The 16395-nt window shown below is 39.9% G+C and overlaps 2 protein-coding genes across 3 annotated transcripts in view; one reads left to right on the top strand and one right to left on the bottom strand.

Annotated features, from left to right (window-relative positions):
• Nucleotides 1-16091, bottom strand: part of UNC13C (unc-13 homolog C) — a 639986-nt gene extending 623895 nt beyond the window's left edge. Inside the window, exons 1-3 of the mRNA XM_074366154.1 lie at nt 15943-16091; nt 15429-15588; nt 1321-1487 (exon numbers count right to left, since the gene is read on the bottom strand). The gene's annotated coding sequence lies outside the window, so the exon portion shown is untranslated. The remainder of the gene's footprint in view (nt 1-1320; nt 1488-15428; nt 15589-15942) is intronic.
• Nucleotides 16092-16195: 104 nt separating this feature from the next.
• WDR72 (WD repeat domain 72) overlaps nt 16196-16395 on the top strand; it is a 190943-nt gene continuing 190743 nt past the window's right edge. For both annotated transcript variants that reach the window (XM_045506253.2, XM_045506250.2), the window contains exon 1: nt 16196-16394. The gene's annotated coding sequence lies outside the window, so the exon portion shown is untranslated. The remainder of the gene's footprint in view (nt 16395) is intronic.

Genomic DNA, 16395 nt, shown 5'->3' with positions numbered 1-16395 from the left:
TGCTATTGAAATGTCACTGAAAACCACCCCAAAGAAGGATTTAGAGTGTGAGAAATAATATCTGAGAAGAATGAAAATATCTCACCTTAATTAAAGAAGCTCTTTTTTCAGTGGGACAATTTTCCCTTGACTATATAAGAAGCAGTTGTGTAGAAAAGTGGGTCCAGTGGAAAAAATTCCAGAATAGAGTTCCAAGTGAGGTAGGCTGGGATCTGGGACCCTTTACTCGAGTGCTTGCATCTGGATAAACGTCTCCTGCAGCAACACGCATGCATGCACAGTTGGGACAGTTATGAACAATAAGATACGAAAAGGCCACAAACCAACTGCCATTTCTGAGCTGCTATGAGCAAAAACAGGGTGCTGTGCGTGATCCCTGCACACAACAGCACCAAGGAGGTGGGGAGACCACCTAAGCTGTGGCTCCTGCCCAACCCAGGGACCTGACCCTGTTGTTAAGCCTTTTAAGGACCTAAGTAGCTCCTCTTGGGACCGAGCAAGGGCACCTACTTCTTGTTTTCACTGCCTCATGCAGCAGCAGGAGTCCCAACAAAGCCTTGCCTGAAACTCTCATCTGGCGTCTTATCAATTTCTTTTGATTAAAGAGTCCAAGGATCTGGGTCTGTAACACAAGGTCTGTCTCTAGCTCTGGCACTGGCTGGGCATATAACCTTGGGGAAGAGATTCCACCACGTCATTTCCTTCCCCTTGGCAAGGGAATGAACTAACAGTGCTACTTATTAGCGCTCTGCTACACTGGTGGCATTCTGGGGCCCAGGCACTAAATGCCAGCGTTACCAGCCAGGGTTCCTGGACTCCCTAATCAGTGGACATTGGTAAGAGGCCAGATGAGAAATTCAGGCAAGGCTTTACTGGGACTCCTGCTGCAGCATGAGGAAGTGAAAACAACTGACAGGTTCCCGCACTTGCTCTCTGAGTGGGGGCGAGCTCGTCACTTAAATGGGGTGAGAGTAAGGCAGATCCATGGGCTGGGCCAGAGGGGTGGCCCAGGTGGTTGCCCACCCCTTGGTGGTGCTGTGTGCAGGGATCATGCACAGTCACCTGCTTTTGTTCCCGACACCTCAGAAATGGCAGCGGGGTTTTGGTCTTTTTGTATCTTGTTATTCACACTTTGCCCCAGTTGCACATGTACACAGTTATATTTAGTCCCTATAATTTCTTTGTGTTCTGTTGTTTCAGGAGACATTTTTCCAGGTGCAAGCACTGCAGCAAAGGGTCCCAGGTCCCAGTTTGTCTCACCAGGAGCAACTCTAGGCATTGTCACAACCGTAATGACCTCTGCCAGTGGAGAACTACTACCTGATGATCATCCCAGTCCTTCACTGCTCTGTTGCCCTACACAGGAAGCAGAGGCTTCTTAACTTGACTGGTCTTTTACCACCATCACTTCTGTTTGTTTCCAAGAGAGGTCTTTGGAGGTTCAGCCAATTGCTCTTCTGATGCGACTCTTTCTCATTATTTGGGCCCTGTTAGGATAAATGAAATTTCATGAAAAGATTCTTAATCTGGGTTAAAATGCTGACATTTTGGGACTCTTGCACATGTACTAGATCTCTGAGAAACTCAAAGTAAGGTGTTAAGCGAGGTTTAGTTGTTCTCTGGAAATGAGGAGAGAAGAAAGGACTTGTCAACTAATGGAAAAAAGCCTAAAATTAGGAAGATCCTGGTAACGTTTTAGGAATTAGAATATTTCCTTCTAGGGAAGAAAGATAAAGGTAGGAGGCACAGGGATCAATTAGTGCACCAGCTGAAAATACCTTAATCTACTAACAAGGGGCACAGAAAACCTCAATACACTTTTCCTATGAAATAAATAATAAAAATAAAAACAAGGGGAGAGAGAGAGGGAGTGTAACTATTAGGGCGAATACAAAAGCAGCACTAGAACCAAGAGGCTGACTGGAGAGGAATTCTTCCTAGACTGTCACACTATCTGTCTGAAACAATGTAAGTATCTTAGTCTGTAAGATAGTACTGAGGTCCTAGAGGCTGCTCTTTGCTTTTTCTTCAGCACCTAAAACAACAGATGTTCACGAGATAGTTGCTGAGTGAGTAATAAGTGCCTAAACATCACTTGGTGGTTGTGCTTGGATACACAACACAATGGGATAACCCATCAGCCCCACTCGCCGACCAGTACAGGTTAATGAAATAAACTGGGTCACAATGCCCTCTCTGATGAAGTGGGATTTAGGAGGGTGGAAACTGGAAATAAGTGTGCTCTCAGGGAGACAACAAATTGAAGTGAGAACCAAAATAAATAAAGCGGCTGAAAGATTCCAAAGGGTAAGGCTGTACCAACTTCTTTCACTTGACAAGTTTGTCAACAGCCAGACCTGTTAATAAACCATTCCTGGCTGTGTCACTCTGTGGTACCAAGGAGATTTAAACTGCTCATTAATGTTATCTCAGGAGTCCTAAGTCGACCACAATGATGCATTTTAATAGAAGTGAAAGCCTGTAAATCAATGGACCAAGCATAACTCTGTAGTTGGGCAGACATATGTTTAAATTCCAGAGTAGGCATGTGTATCACCATGTTCCCTCCCAACTTTGGAAGCAGAGGCACTGCACTGGAGGAGCTAATCAGACAGGTTAAGTAACTCTCCAGGATATAAGAACACTTAGTTTGTCTTTGGGCTTAGTTTTCATCTTGATGAAAAATACATAATACTTACAGTCATCTCAAAAAAAAAAAAAAACTTCACTCATGTTTTACGGTACTTGGAATCAAGTATGTATATGCCAATACCATCATGATCACATCTTCAATAGAGTTGTTCTCCCTTGGGGATATTAATTGGTGGTGTGGTGCTCTGTACTCGTACTCTAACCCAGGGAACGTGTGATCATCCCACTTCATCATCAACTAAAGCTATACCATTACCACAAAATTCCAGTCATATGGCCTTGAGCAAGTTACTTAACTTCAGCAAGCCTCCTTATTTCTAAAAGGGGAATTATAATTACATATAGAACTTAGTCTGTGTTGGGTCCTACTCTGAACACTTTTCACTGAAGTATCTAATCCTCATAACTTTCCTGGGAGGGAGGTAAATATTATTAACATCACCATTTTATAGAAGAGGAAACCTGGAGCCCAGAGAGATTAAATGCCTTGTCCAAGGTTACACAGATTTTAAGTGGGAGTAGCTTGGATTCAACTCTAGTCTGTCTTGCTCTGGGGTCCATGGTCTTAGTCGTTGTGCTATAGTTGCTTCTCTTGCTCACTTCTGAAATATTCCACACAGCAACTATTACAACCAGATCTTACTATTACTCTGCTTTAAAATCTTACATTGGCTCCGTGCTGCTGTGAAGGAAATAACCAAGTTTCTATTAGGAACTAAAGGCCCTGAATGAGCTGGTACCAGCATGCATCTCTGGCCTCACTTACGCTATGCAGTTTACCTGTTAACACTCCCTAGGAAATTTCTCAGACATTTTTTCATATATATATATATATGGAGTATAACATATATCATGATATATGACACATATATATGATGTATGCAGTGTAACATGTATCATCATATATGATAGTCTTTACCTGATATCATAAACATGATATATATTTTGTATGTATGAAAAAATTTAAATTATATGTATGTATATCACAGTATAATCTATTTTATATTATGTATTATACATTTTAATAAAAGTGGAATCATACCAAACACATCAGTATGTTACCTGTCCTTTTACTCAGAAATGTATCATGGACATTTTTTCATGCCCATCAGTACAATTTTGTAACATTATTTTTGCTACACTACAGACAATTCATCTCCTAGGGCCAGACAATCATAAATAAATTCTTATTATAATAAAAAATACTGCATTGAGATCATCTCTATGGCTAAAATTCTGTGTAATTCTTAATTATTCTCTCAGGAAATTCTTCTAAGATTTAAATCGTTGGGTTAAAAGGCACATGCATCTTTGAAGCATTTAGTATGTATTGCTAAATGCCCTCCAAAAATATTGTACTGATGTTCACTCACACTAGCAAATATTTTGCTAGTTCATGCCTTCCTAGAATCATGCTATTTTATTTTGGTCAGTTTGATAGGTAAAACAAACACCCAGCAAGGAGACTGTTTTCATTTCTTGAGACTAAGCAAGTTTTTATATCCCAACTGAATTTTTGTGTTCTGAGTGAAATGCCCATTTATTCTCTTTGACCATTTTTAAATCAGGGTATTTGTTTTACTTATTTATAAGACCTCATTTGTTTATTCAGTAGATATTTATTTAGCATCTATACCATTTTCTGAACACTGTGTTGGGAATACAATTCAGTTTACAATCAAACCACCTTTTAGGAGATTGAGATCCTGCCAACATTGGCCCCTAACCTAGTCCCAAGGCCGATGCCATGTGTTTTAGGTTTTTCATTATAGCAGCACTTTTAGCTACTTCTATAGACTGAATGTTTCTCCCCCCAGAATTACTATGTTCAAAACTAATGCCCAAATGGTTGGCCTCTGGGAGATGATTAGGTCATGAAGCACTCACAAACGGGATTAATGCTCCTATAAAAGAGACCCACAGAGCTCCCTAGCCCTTTCCACCATTTAAAGTTACAGCTCGAAGGCATGGTTTACGAACCAGGCAGTCAACCGTCACTTCCTAGCTTCTGGCCCACACACAAAATGCTTTTCTCAAATAAAAAACAAACAAAAAGATTATCTTGGTTTGTCTGGGATGAGGGAGTAAATGGGTGGATGGAATATGAATGGACTTTCATTTTCTGGATAGTTTTTTTGTATTTTTAAAAGATAATAAGTGTATCATTTTTATGCTTTTGTTCTAAAAATAGAACAAAAATGAGAAGTAGAAAGAGGAGGAAGGGGAAATTTAATAGCAGAAGAGATGGAAGAAGAAATATGACAAAGAAAAGCCACACCAAATTTTAAAATATTTACTGATATCTAACTCAAAAAATTTTGTAGTTTCGTTTCTTTCTTCTAAATCTGGAATTCATCTGGAAGTTTTTAGTGAGATATGAATTAGGATCTAACTTTAAGTTTTCTTTACAAGTGGTTAATTAGCGATATAAGTTTAGTCATTTGTTTTATTATTCAACACATTATTAAAAATCTATTATACGCTAAGCACTCTGGTGATGATTGAATATGTAGTGGTGAAAGAAACTGTGTAACTACCCTCATGAAGTTTATAATCGTACAGTGGGGGAAACAAGTAAATAAGCAAATGGATGTATAATTGTAATTTTGACATGTGCAATAAAAGGAAAAATTGGGGGCTGTAATGACAAAACAGGGAGGTAAATAACAGGAGTAGAAATTTAGAACAAAACAGGGCATGCGTGGGAGCAGAGTAGACGGAAGAACCAGGGAGTGTGAAAGGATGGATCAACAGATAAGGATGAGCAAAAAGGAAGTGATCTGGATTATTTTTGAGGATGGGAAGTTGAGAACTGACGGTAGTTAATTTTATCTATGGAATGAACTGGGTTCAATTAAAGGGACTAAAGCCATAAAAGAGAATCCAAAGGAAAACAGCTTCTTAGGATGCGAACAAGGGTTTACCTCAAAATGACATCATGCAGAATTGCCAAAAGCAATGCAAAGTCAAAAGCAAATGATTTCTGTGCCATGTCCTTTCTCTGCTGCTTGTGTATTTCATTTCTGCTGTATTGTCCTTTCATTGTATCAGTTAAAATAATGTGTGAAAGTTTATTGAAGAAGCACTCTCCAAACTAAGGCATTGTTGCCATTATAAGTTGGAGTTCAGTCCTTATTCGTGAACTGATTCTCTCCAGATAATATACGTAGTACTAGGATACTAACTAGAGACTATTCTGTTCCTTGACCCTTTCTGGGATGTTAACATAATTAAGTTCTGGGAATTAACCTTCCCTTCATGTCAGAGTGTGCTAAAATCTATGGGCCAGTTTTTCTTCTGGAAGCTTCCATCTGCTGATGAGTAAGTACACAATGCTGCAATCACTTATATAGACATCTGGGCAGAATTCACAAGGAGACTGCAAAATCCAAAGTGCCTCTGAGTCGTTCATTCTACAGCATTGTCTCAGGTAGTTATTCTGCTTTTGTATGAAGCATTTAGAGCATGGAAAACAACTAGGTTTGGTCACTGTTATAGAACAACTTCAAATTGCTTCAATATCTATCTTTTTTAAGATCTAGAGTTCTATCATAAAAATGCATTTGTCTTTTCTCATTTTCCTTTCAATGTAGGCACTTCCAAAACAGTAAGACGAAATATATTTGACCTTGAAATCAAGTGCTGGAAAAATAACCTGTCTCAATGTTACTTTTCATCTAAAATATTATATTATAGTGGTTGCTCAATGGCACCGCTATAATCAAGAACCTGCCATCATTTTTTTTAAAGCTCCTCATTTCACAGGCTTATAACTTGTTTAAAAGTCACCCAAGGATCTTCAGTCTCACTGTCAGTTCAGGAAAGAAAACACAGACACACACACATACACACACACAGAAGTCCATTCTCCTGGATAAAATGTCATGTTGCACTTGACAATGTTAAAAATTCTACACTTTTTATAGTTAGGGCTTTAGCTGAATAGCATTAAAAATTATAAATCCCAGACTTCTCTCTCCCATGACTGATTAGAAGGACACTGTTTAAAATTCTACACATACTTGCCATTGCCAGGTATTATCATAGTTCTCATATTACATCATCTTGGTTTATGGGATTATAATCTAGTGAAAGAATGCATGTGAAATGTCAACACTAAATGCAAAATTCTTATCATCCATTGTGGGGTTTAGTTGTAAACGACATAAAGCCACCCTAGAAGTTTCACAGAAAATTAACTTATTAAAGTATATCGTGGGCACTGTTGAGGACAACCACCAATAGTTTAGAACTGTTCTGTGAAAATGTGACTGCCCTCACTGTTGGGCACAGGCAGCAGAAATCTCACCACTGCTTCAGGCCCTGGATCCTGTCACTAGAGCCACTGCCATCTTTGCATCTGGGAGTGGAGGTCTTCGCCACCAACATAGCTAAATTCTGCAAGGCATCTACTCTGTCAACCTCTATACTACTCTATGTCTCCTGTGGGTGCAGCTGATGGGTGAGCTTAGATCACATACCTGCGCCCTCTCTACAACGTAAGCTGGGCAAGAAAAGTTTTGCCTTCTCCTTTGGGAATGTAGAAACTGGTAGAGTGGGAAATTTCCTCCAAACAGGAAGACTGTTTCAAGAGGTTGGGAAGGCCAAAAATAGAACAAATGTCCATTACAGTCTTCTAGCAAATTTCAAGTAAGGGAATTTTATTTACAATTTTTTGCACATAAATGTTAGCTGTTATCATTGTAAATGCTATTTTTTCTTTTCATTTCAAATAATGGGGTTTTTTTGTACCAAAAAAAAGTACCATTACATGGTTTTGTGTTCACTTAAATTTTTAGTCCTTTTTTATCCTCTAGTGCTCAAGCAGATCCAACAAATGTCTATCAGTCATTTTTCAAAAGCTCATTCATATCAAATAATCCATCTACTGCACTTTTTTTCTCCTCTAGAGACTGTCTCCTGCACCCTTTTTCCCCACTCCAATACAGACTGGCTCTTCCTGGGCTTTGTGCATGTGTCTCACACCGAATTTTCCCTTCACTTCTTTTCATGTTGACTCTTCTGTTCCTTCTACTCCTAGTTGTCATGCCGTCCTCTTTCTTGGTTAATGTCTTTGTTTTTCTGAAGGTTTTCTTCACAGCTTCCTAAAAGGTGTGTATGGGAGGTTTACCATTTTGTTCTTACAAATATATAAAACATCTTACAACTTTTTGATAACTTGGCTGGGTACAGAATTCTAATTTAAAGATCATTTCTCCTAAAAAATTTGAAGACTTTGATACATTGTTTTCTAGCATCCTGCATTGCTACAGGAAAGTCCAAGACAGTTATTCTTCTTCCTTTGCAGGTGATCTTTATTATTTTCTCTGGAAGTTTTTAGAAACTGCTTATTCTTCTTGGTATTGGGTAACTAACTTCATAATAATGTAACTTGGTATGTTTTTACTTTTGCTTTGATAAGGATTTCAGAATTTGTTTTATTTTTAAGGCTATTATTTGGCAAAACGAAAATAGGCAATCCTATGTTTGTTCTCATTTTCTTTGAAATTTTACTGACCTATAAAATCTTCAAGTTAGGGAAGTGCTTAGAGCAAGGATTCCTAACAAGCCTTTCAAGGTCAGTTGGTCTCCGTGGTCTCAATGGCAGGAGAGTCCCTTATCAGTGAAAATTCACATGTAACACTGTGATCTTAGTCTTACAGATAAAGTAGAGAGCCCCTGCCCTGAAGAACAAGGTACCTCTCTCTAGGCATTATGTCTGCAGTTCTAGTGCTGGTCACCAGAAGGATGGTGTGTCACCTGATCATCTAGTAGCAAGCCAGAATGAGAGAGCAAGGAGGCTGGGGGGACAGGAGAGAGGCTTCATATCTGTACCTACTTCTGCAGGGACAGAATTATTTCAATAATCCTCCCATCTCACATGTGCATAGCATTTATACTTAACAGAGAACTTATACCCTCACTGATGAAAAATTATTATCTTCCTGAAAATTGCATAATTTGTTTATAGTCACATAGTGAGTGGCAGGCCCAGAATTCACAAATTACAAATCTCTGGCTCTTCAGTTTCATGCAATTTTAGCTTTTAAGAAAAGGAAGTATTTGCTGTAGGAAGACCCTGGGATTATCTCCTGAGGCACAAAAATTGCAAATAATTTCAAATAAATATTGTAAAGATTGTACAAATGAGGCATCTGGCCCAATTTTTTTTCTACTTTTGAAATACCATCTTGATATGATATTCCTGAATATTACCCTTGACCTATCCAGGCACAAAAGTGTGTGCAGTCTTTTGATCAGCTGTTATTACACTGGTAATAAAACATACTCTAGCCTTTCTATTTTTTTCTACATGGTTAAGTGAATGACTCTTTAAGTTCCTATCTTTTTAAATTTATATACAGTAAAATTCACATTTTTTGAAGTATAGTTCTATTTAAAAATGGCAAACAGATGCAGTCACATAATCACCAACACATCAAGATATAGAACAGTTCTATTATCCTACAAAGTTATCCCATGCCTCTGGCAACCACTGATATATTTTCTGTCCCTCTCATTTTGCCTTTTCCAGAATGGCTGATTTGTTTCAGTTTGCATAATACATTTGAGATTCATTCACCTTTTTGCCTGTATCAGTATTTCATTTCTTTTTATTGTTGAGAAGTATTTCAACATGGATAGGCCAGAGTTTGTATATTCACCAGTTGATGGGTATTTGAGTTGTTTCCCATTATGAATAAAATTGTGATAAGCATTTGTATACATGATTTTGCATGACCGTAAGTTTTCATTTGTCTTGAGTAACTACCAAGGAGTAGGACTGTTAGATCATAAAATAAGTATGTGTTCAACTTTGTAAGAAAATGCTTAACCATTTTGCAATCCTGCAATGTATGGGAATTTCAGGTTCTCTTCACCTTCACTGGCATTTGGCAATGTTGTATCTTTTTAAGTTTAGTTATTCTTACAGAGGGTGACTGACATCCCATTGTGGCTTAATTTTCATTTCTTTAGTACCTAATTGATGTTGAACATGCTTCATGTGTTCACTTTATATCCGTAATTTTTTTTTTTGAAGTAGTCAAATCTTTTGGCATTTTTTAATTCAGTTGTTATTTCAGTTGTTACTAAATTTGGAGAGCTTATTTTATATTCTGGATGCAAGTTCTCAATCGGATAATTTTGAAAATAATTTCTCCAGGCCTGTGACTTTTCTTTACTTTCTCTTAATAGTGTTTCCATAATTCTTAATTTTAATAATGTCCAGTTTTTCCATTTTTTTAACTTTAATGGATCATGTTTTTGGCATCATATCTAGAAATCTTTGCTAATCCAAGATCACAAAGATTTTTCCCTTAATGTTTTCTTCAAGAAGATTAATAGTTTTATGTTTTAGATTTATATCTGTGATCCATTTGAGTTAATTTTTGTATAAGGTGCAAAGCATAGATTGAAGTTCACTCATTCATTTAACATGTGGATGATAACAGTTACAGGACTATTTGTTGAAAATACTATCCTTTCTCCAGTCAGTTGCCTTTGCACCTTTAAAAAAAAATCAATTGACCATGCCTGTGCAGGTCTGTGTCTGGACCCTCTATTTTGTTTCACTGATCTCTATGTGTTTCCTTTCACCACTATAGTGTAGTGTTACTGTAGTTTGATAATAAGTTTTGTGAGTCCACCAAATTTGTTCTTCTTTTTCAAAATTGTTTACTATTCTAGTTCATTCGCCTTTTCAGATAAATTCAAATGTTTGTCAATTTTTATGAAAACTTCTGATGGGATTTTTATTGGTATTGCATCAATGTCATACTTCAGAGGGAATTCTTACAATAGTCTTTCCCTTGTGGTATATACAGAAATATCAGAGTTTGCATATTCATCAGTTGAAGGAGATTTGAGTTATTTCTAGTTATGAATACAGCTGCAATAAACATCTGCATAAAAGATTTTGTTTTTATTCTCTGGGCACTCAAAGAGGCTCTTTCTATCAAGAAGTCTATGTCCTTTATTTCTATTAGATTTTCTTCTGTTATTTCTTTGGTTGATCAGTCACACTCTACATTTCTGTTCTCTCTTCTGGGATGACTGGTAAGGTCCTGGAAGTCGGGATTCATCTCCTAGTTCTCCTTTCTTTTCCACTGTCAATCTCTTTATCATTTTTATTTACCTTCAGAAAGATTGCCTTAACTTTATTATTCAACCTTTCTATTAAAGTGTGTATTTTAGTACTGTTTGAATTCAAAAGACCTTTTTCATTCTTTGTTTCTTTTTAAAATATAGTGCCTCAGTGTTAATTTTAAAATGCATTCAGCTTTTCCTTTCCCAGAGAATATTATTTGAAATTTTATTCTGTTCCTTGAATTGTCTGTCTCTTCCTTTTCCATTTTCAAATGGATATGTTTTAATCTCCCTCATATTGGAGGTTTCTACATAATTTTGGTGATCTTTTGTCTTCTTATCAAAATGTAAAAGTAAGGTATTAAAATCCAAGTGGATACTCTTCACATAAGGGTTAGATTTGTCAAGTAGTGACCTTCATAGTCAGATGGGAACCTACTCATTTACTTGAGAAATTTTCAAATGTCATTTTCTTGAAGACTTTTCTAGAATCATTCAATTTTATTTTGGGAAAATGTCCCCAGTGTCTTACATGGGATTATATACTTAGTTTTCAGCATTCTTACAGCTGATGGCATTAAAGCACTAGGGTCCCTGTTCAATAAGCAGACTTTGTTCTAAGCCCACTATTTTTTCAAGACGTTCTCCTTTGGCTGGGCAGAGTGTGGAACCTTTCTGTTTCTTCTGTTGGGATATGCTGGGGTTGCTCACACAGATAAACAAGCTTAGTAAGCATTTTGTCATGCATAGAAATAGAACCCTGAGACAGCATGAGGAGTGTGTGGGAATAATTACCTCTTCCTGAGGGCTCAGAAGAGGCTGCAAAGAGGAATCATCACTAAATCTGGGTTTTGAAGTCAGAAGAGGCAAATTTGTTAAAATGTGTGGGAGGCAGGGATGGACAGAGAAAAGCATTTGCAGGAAGAAGTATCTGCACAATATCAAGAAAGTCTGGAAGAGCACAGTCCATTTCTGAAGCAATAATGGATTCAGTGCTGTAATACTGGCACTTAATATATGGGGCAGGGCAGAGAAGTGGCTGGTTTAAAGAAGAGTCATTATCAAAATTTTTTTTTATTATATAAATCCTTTACCTTTTAAATGATAAATTTAAATATGTTTGCTTAGCCCAGTCTGTACTAATCAATGTATTCCAGTTCTCTCACTTGCTTTTTTATCTAGTGACACATCATTTAACAACTTTAGTCTTCAATGTTCTCATTCGCAAAATGAAGAAAGTATCTGCCTGTATCAGTCAGGATTTTTAGTTATGTGCAAGAGAAAGCAATACTTGCTATTCTAAGCAGAAAAGGATTTTATAAAAGGATATAGAATCTTTCTCAGGAAGTGGTAGACTAAGTTTGTACGTTACACAATCATGACAAAGTCCAAATCGTCCTGTAGCACTGGTACCATGGAGGCATCACTGCCGCCAGCACTGGGCACAGACAGCGATACCCCTGCTGCTCTTCACTGGGTGCAGCCGCTGGAAGCACTGCACTGCTGCCTCTGGAAGCAGATGTGGCTGTGGCTGCCACCTCCCACACCCGGATGTATTTTGTCTGGGGCTATGAATCTGATTGGCACAACTGAGAATATGTGTCCATGTCCTGGGCATAATGGAGCATCAAAGAGAAAGTAAAGGCAGTGTTTTACAGCTTCTCCGTGAAGATACAGACTCTGCCCCACAGACTCTCCAAACACAGAAAACAGGGGCAAATTCTGGATAGTTAAGATGAATGATAAAAGTCCACATAGTTCAGCCTATCAAAAGGGTTTGCGAAGATACAGAAGACGTTATAATGCAGAAAAATCTAAAATGCCTGATATTATTAGCATTATCATCTTTGGCCCATCCACATCAGGAAAGGTTCTTGAATAAATTCCGTATTAGTCTTCTATTGTGTAACAAATCACCACAAAACTTAGTGGAGTATCTGTGAGTCAGGGATTCAGGAGAGGCTGAAGTCTGTGGGCCTGGCTCAAGGTGTCTCACAGGTTGCAGTCAAGATGTCAGCTGGGACTGGAGGAGTCATGTCTCAGCTGGGATCTTCACATGAGGGAGCCTCAGCTTTGTAATGGCTATGGGCAGGAGACCTCAGTTCCTAACCACACGGACCTCTCTATAAAGTTCCCTGCATGTCCTAACTACAGGTTAGCCGGCTTTCTCCAGAGAGAGATCCAAGAGAGAGGGAGAACACGGCGGAAGTTATAATATCATTTTACCACGTACATTGATAGTCACTCTCCATCATCGCCACCACGTTCTATGTGTTAGAAGCCAGTCACTAAATATTGCCCACACTCGAGGGGTGGGGAATTAGGCGCCATCAAACGGAGAAGTATTATAGAAGTTTTGGACATGTATTAAAACCATCACAAGTTATTTTTTATTATTTCACAGAATTGACCAAACTAATATCCTTATGCATTATTTCTTTTCATTTTTTTTATTATCGTATGTCAGAGACTCTATCCTGATTTGAAGTTAAATTACCATACACCCTCCAGGGATATTTATTTTATCTGGCAAAAATCTCTCAATGCTTAGAAAGGAGAGATGGTGGCACTGGATAGTATCTTATCACCAAAGAAACACATTTCAACTATAAATGAAATATTTGTCCTTTCATTCAAGCACCTGAATCCTACAGTATACAGATTAACAGACATCATTGTCTGGTGATCCCTATTGATGCAGTGGAGGACAGGGAGGAGGTATTTCTGTAATTCAAGGCACTTTTCTGAGAACACCAAAGCATTCTAGGGACACAGACTTCAACGCCTTCGATGACCAAACAGGTAATATAAATGGTAAAGACTATAGAGACTGACAAGGACTGTGACATTCAAATTCAATTAAAAAATAACAGCAACAACACCACCAGGCTTGCCGAACAAACCACCTCCAGTGCCAGTGTGCTCCTCCTGCTGAGCCCTGTAAGGTCTGACTTGCTTTTCTTCAGAAATTCAGCTTCTGAATTCACTAGTTTTAGGGCCAAAAAAGATCTTGCTCTATATAATCTAACTTCTCCATTTTACAGCCAGGAATGAGACAGGGCACTTTTGCTTTGGGGGCCCTTCCCTCATAAACAACGCAGGCACACCTCCTTTTACTGTGCTTCACTTTACTGGGCTTCACAGACACTGTGTTTTTTTTATACACTAAAGGCTTATAAAAACCTGCATGGAGCAAGTCTGTCAGTGCCATTTTTCCAAGAGCATTATTTTTTTAATTAAAGTATGCACTTTGCTTTTTTTTTTTTTGGACATAATACTATTGCACACTTAACAGACTACAGTATGGTGTGGACATAAATTTTATACTTATTGGAAAACCGAAAAAATGTGACTCCCTTTACTGCAGTGGTCTGGAACTGAACCCGCAATACTTCTGAGCTATGCCTGTATTAAAAATTACATTTCACAAGGTCAGATAAAAAAGCAAGGCAATGAGAGACTTCATTCAAAATAATTTTTTATGAGACTATTGCAATTGGGGGTGGGGGGTATCACTACAGGGAAAAAGATTTGATCCTTATATCTGCAAGCCTTTGGAAGGTTAGGTGGAAAAGGTCATTTCTATGGAGGAATAAACAATGGACATAACAGGATGTGGGGAACTGGGATGAGCTGGAGTGGCATAATCTTATAGTAGAGAAGGGAAAGCCTATTTTCAGGGAATTGGAAGGCAGGGCTGTATGTGGGCTCAGGCTGAGAACTGGTCAAAGTTCAGGACCAGTAAGAAAGAGAGAAGCCTAACTAAAGTTTGATCAAGTCAAAATAGCAGGTATTTTGTTCAGACTGGTTAATGAGCACAAACAGTTCAGCTAATCATTTATGATGCAAGGAATGGGAATTTGGACGGTCTGTGTCATAGATAAACAAGGTAAGTCTTATCAGTAAGTCTTGTTTAAGTCATCTGGGGAAGGACGATTCCTTGCAATAAACCAGTTCTCATTTCCAGAACATGAAGCAGTGGGAAGATTTCTTTAACCCTACTGTCTTCCAAGATCAAAGGGCTTGGAAAGTTCAACATTGTTAACCACTGCACTTGCAATAAAGACTGATAAATCAACATTGTATATTATTAACATTTTTTTCAAACAAGAAGTTTTTTTTCCATCCTCCCCCCCCCCCCCATTTTCCTGGGCCTTAAAAGTATCAAAGGCTCTGATCTGAGACCCACAGTGGTTGAGGGCAACTAAGACCACTAAGCCAGCTAGCAGAGCTGAGACAAGAGGAACCAAGTAGAGGGCTCTTTCCATACCTGTATCTTTAAGAAGACTGAAGGAGAAGCCTCTGCTCAAGAGGTAGGATGAAGACTTGGGAGTGGCAGTAGGGGTGGGAATGTTAACTCTGAAATAAAATTGTGCAGACTCAGAAGTTAAAGACAGGTGAGCAAAGGTCACTAAAGAACTGGGCCCTGGGGTCACCTTCAAAGGCGACTGTTAGATGCCTGCCATCGGTCAACAGTATTTATTATGTATCTACTACACATTTGGTGTTCCTGTCTTCACCGACCTGCTAGTCAAGCAGGGGAGGCCATGCAACAAGTAACTGCAGTAAGTTGTGAAGAGCGTCATGCAGAGGAAGTGAGGCGTCTTGAGTCCTGGGAGGGCACGGGAGGAATACCTAGCCTGCATGGGGTGAGTGATGTTCCAGATGGACCAAGAATAGGCACTAACCAGGCAGAGATGGTGAAGATGAGAGGAGCATCCTCCTCAGAGTGATTTCACACCGAAGTCCAGGATACGCGACGTGAGACCTCAGAGGAGACCTCAAACTTGTGCTCTAACTCGGGCCTGGCCAAGAATTCTTAGTATCTGGGAAGCCAGGCCAGTGTCACTGAAAAAAAAAAACGGAGGTAGTTGAAAAATCTCTCCCCAAGTGCTGCCGGGAGTCTGAGACTCCAGGGCTCGGCTGCCCACAGGTTGTGAGGAAAAACTAAGAAGCCCGTGAAAAACAAACCGACCCCATTTTCCTCAGCTACCCACTCAAGTTGTCGTACTCGGCTCACTCGCAGCAGGTTAGGACGCCGGTTTCCCGGTGAGTTTTCCACCCAGTGTAGACCCCGGACTCTCGCTGTCCCCTGCGGGGAGGAGGCGGTCTCCAGGGCAACTTCCTCTCCTCCCTCATCAGAGGTCCTGGGGTCCCCAGTCCCTGTTGGTGCCGGGCGAGGGTCCAGGTCACCTGGCCTACCTTAATTTTCCTCACTTCAACTCAAACTCTGCCCAGCCCTGGAAGGACGCGGCACTCGATGCCCGCGGGCTGGCCCGCTCCAGCCGCCTCCGCCAGGGAGGGAGGAGGGAGCGGCGGGACAGCCGGGCGGCTGCAGCCGGAGGAAGCCGGAGCGCGGGGTGGGGTGGGGGGAGGGGGGGAGCGGGGACGCGGTCCCGGGGCGTGGCGTCGGGCTGGGGCGTGGCCGGGGCGTGGCCGGCAGTCCCAAGTGGCAGCCGTGGAGTCCGGTTACCCAGCTGCCAGGCTTCTGTGCCTCTGCTGCTTCGCCGCAGCCAGGCTCGGGTAAGGCGGGCGCCCCGTGGGCTCGGGCTCCCGTGTCCCAGGCGCGAGTGTCTGACTGCCCCAGGCTCGTGCCTCCGCTCGGTTTCCCGCCCTCAGGCCGGGGGTTTGGATACTGAGGGCGAGGAAAGAAGG

The sequence above is a fragment of the Camelus bactrianus genome, chromosome 6 (genome assembly GCF_048773025.1).
Source record: "Camelus bactrianus isolate YW-2024 breed Bactrian camel chromosome 6, ASM4877302v1, whole genome shotgun sequence".
NCBI lineage: Eukaryota > Metazoa > Chordata > Mammalia > Artiodactyla > Camelidae > Camelus > Camelus bactrianus.
Note: the sequence above shows the minus strand (reverse complement) of the source record. Positions and strands in the feature narration are given on the sequence as shown.